Here is a 3,773-nt window from a genome sequence, read left to right on the forward strand (position 1 = left end):
TATCAAAAATGTATAATAATTTTTTCTAAAATTTTATTGCAAAATTGTATAAAAAAAGCAAAGAAGGATTTAGCAAATGTTACACTTCAGAAGCGAATATGTGGTCCTTTGCAAATGTACGTTCAAAAAATTTATTTTAAAATTGATACATAAAAAAAAAGGATTATATTGCAGTTTCATTTTATTTGGCAAATCAAGCCTTGAAAAATGTTTCCTTTAATGTATACGGCTAATGAAATCATAATTTTTTTTAATATTTTATAACATGATCATTACAAATTATAGATTCTTCGTCCATGAATTAAAAATAATTTTATAACCGGGTTTTTTATTAATTATTTTGATAAGGATAGTTAATACTTATCAATACTTTGTCTTAAAAGTTTTTAATTTGAACTTAAAATATATGAAGGGGGCACCCGGATTCGAACCGGGGATCTCTCGATCTGCAGTCGAATGCTCTAGACCACTGAGCTATACCCCCCCACATTCCTTTACCGTTCTATATATGTTATCATTAGTAATTTCTACTACATTTAGCTGACGATAAGAAACAATGATACTAGACAATGCGAAACAGAAAGAGAAAGCGAGTGAAACTTCAGAAGGAGCATGCGCAGTTCCTTAGGAAGAAAAGTTCAGTGATAAAGCGGAACGATAAAGAGAGTTTAGATATGTGTTTCAATTAAATAGCTCATATTGCCTAATATACAGAAAACAAGGTCCTGAATATTGAGCGGAAATTATAACGTACTGTAATCTCTAAAAAGCATCCCTTGAAACAGAAAGCAATCTGTAAAATGTTACACTGAAATAACAAAATATTAATGAATTAAAATTAATAATATTTTAATGGCCTGGCGCTTTGTTTAATAATCATTAGCCTTGAGCCATTATAAGGACCGTAAGTGGTGACCGAAGCAGCTAATAGATGGCCACCGTTGCCTTCTATGAAGGCACGGACAGTTACAGCCATGCTTTCTCAGAAATTGATAATTTAGTACTAACATTAGTAATTTAACATTATTATTTAAGCAACTAATATTATTTTAGTTTAATTAAATTGAAATTTGGCTTCATAATTATTCCTTTTTTAATTTTAAATTTTAATCTTTCGTGAAGAATTATTGTTTTCAGTTTGCATTAAGACCCTGATAATCATAAAATGATGCTGTTGCCAGTCTACAATGCATAAGATAGTTCATGCATTTTCGATAATAAAAAGCGTACCGCTGCGTACAACATTAAGCTAACTATTTTGAAAAATTATTTTATCTAGACTTAGTTAAAATAATTAGCAAAAATGGTATTTAAAGTGCATAGTCATTTTCTCAATGACGACAAATCCAAAGACATGGGAGCCCATCATTCAGGTACCGACGTTAAATGAGGTGCCAAAAGGCCTGGGTTCGAGACTGATGGTACGGATAAAAAGTTAGATTTTGTATTTTATACAAAATTAACTTTGAAACTAGTAAAACATGAATCTTTGCAGCATTTAAAACATTTTCACAACTGAAATTTTATGCCTACGACTAACTGTGGCAAAACTAAAGGCTGGGTAAGGGCATTTGTGGACTCAGGGTATATAGCGTTTTCATTTGGCAATACCACCGCCTCTTTCAAAGGATACTTTCATTAATAAATTCCATTTGTAAACTGCTCGTTTATTTGATTTCCCAAATGCTGTAAATTAACTTAGTATCTAACTGAAATTTTAATTTAGTAATTTTTTTATTTTCTCTAATTTTAATATGGAAATATCTTAAAAGAAAGAGATGTGTGAAAAATGCATTTACTACTTTTTGCTGAAATAAATTATATTAAAACTCAATTAGTAACTGAAACAAATACGTTTTTCAGCAAAATCAGACTTAGCATAGACAGAAAACGCTTGGCAGCCAAGACTTATTTTAAAATAAATGCATTTCGTACAGCTGACTATAGAAATCCTATCAAAATTTTGTCATTCATAATTGTTAAGTGATGTCACTTGTTGGCATCACTTAACAATATATAACAGATGCCTTTTGAATATCATATAATTTTTAATAAATGCCATGTAATTCTTTTTTCCCACTACTGTAGTTGAACAAACAATATTTGTATTACTACATCCATTTAAAAGCTTAATAATAGAGCCGCTATTTTGAAATTTCAGTTATACGTGTAAATATGTTTGCATTTAAATTACTAGAAATGCCATAAAAATTCCTATACATGTTGACATTTCTTGACATTGAAGAAAGCTTTCCTTTTGTCATGCACTTAGACAGTTTTACGCTTCTTTCATTTCCGTAATAAAACTCTCAGTGTTACAAAACTTCTGAATACAAGTTTGACTTTATTTAAAAATTATTATTAGATCCCCATGTTTTGATTCATGTGGCAGTGAAAATAAAATTTTGTTCAATTCCTGTAATCAAAACGTTTTTATGAAAATCAATAACGTAGAAATTTGTTATCGAATGATTCATAACTTTTTGTGTAAAATTCTTTTGGTATTGCTCATTTTAAAATAAGTGTTATCACCTCTCTTTATGTAGCTTACACTGGTAAAATTTTATTTAGAATTAGTTTTCATAAATTTTTAAAGGGTAAACAGACGGTTAGAAAAGTATGCGGTATTTCGCTTTAGATTATAAACACTAGATTATGTAAATACTCGCGAACTTTCTATATAATTGACAGAATTTTCCATCAACCGTATCACAGGAATACTCGTTCAAAGGCTCGTAATTATGTGTTCTATGGTTTTGAGATATTCTGGTACTTTTTCTCATCTCTTTAATTATATTTTATTCATCTTTCTTTTATTATTTGTGTGGATTTAAAAGTGCCCAATATGCCCATTTTTCTTCTTAAAATCAAAATAGTGTCCTAGACAGTTAGCAAAACTGGCGGCGATGCGTGCTTAAATTCCTCGAGGCAAGGAGTGTTAGAGGTTCCTGATGTCATCCTGCGACACATTCTGCCAGGCATTCATCAGTTGTCGCTCCAGATCTGCGATATTTTGTGTTACCCGAATCTGGCGGCCTACAGTGTCCCATACATATTCGATTGGTGAAAGGTCTGGTGACCTTGATGGCCAAAGAAGAGAATCAACCTCACGGAGACAGTCCAGACATATGCCAGCTGTATGTGGCCTGACATTATCTTGTTGGAAAATGGCCACAGGATGACGTGCCATGAAGGTTAATGCAACTGGTCGCATTATGTTATAAACATATCGTTGAGCTGTTAAGGATGTACGGAGGATGACTAAAGATGACCTGTTGTCATAAGAAATAGCGCCCCAGACCATTACACCAGGGGTTTTGGCCATATGCCTTTGAAAACAAAGACTGATAGGGGCCGCTGGCCTCGTTCTCTCCAGACACGAACACGGTGGTCATCTGCTTCAAGAGTGCAGCCGGATTCATCACTGAACACTATACGATGCCAGTCTGATGGCAGCCATGATGATCGGCTACGACACCACTCCAGACGACTCCGCCGATGTTGTGGGGTCAAAGACAAAGTCTTAAAGGCCTCTGTGAGCTTAACCCCACCTCAGACAAGCGCCGTGAGAAGGTGGACGGTACCACGGGAGGTACAGACGTGGCTTGGCTGTAGTGCGTTGAATAGTCGGCAATGATACCGTTGGGTCAGTTCGGGCCTGGCGAACAATCATCCTATCTTGCCTCGCATTTGTGCTGCTTGGCTTTCCAGAGCCTTTATTTCGTCGGCAATTTCCTTGTAGCAACTATTGCTGCCAACATCTTTGCACAGCA

The 3,773-nt window shown here is 34.2% G+C and overlaps 1 non-coding gene across 1 annotated transcript; it reads right to left on the reverse strand.

The window, feature by feature from the left end:
* Positions 1-410: 410 nt before the first annotated feature.
* TRNAC-GCA (transfer RNA cysteine (anticodon GCA)) lies at positions 411-484 on the reverse strand. The gene has a single exon. It is a non-coding gene; the product is annotated as a tRNA-Cys (tRNA).
* Between the last annotated feature and the right edge of the window lie 3,289 nt (positions 485-3,773).

Source organism: Stegodyphus dumicola, chromosome 7 (genome assembly GCF_044657685.1).
Source record: "Stegodyphus dumicola isolate Sdum_Otavi_A_Nest chromosome 7, ASM4465768v1".
NCBI classification, from domain to species: Eukaryota; Metazoa; Arthropoda; class Arachnida; order Araneae; family Eresidae; genus Stegodyphus; species Stegodyphus dumicola.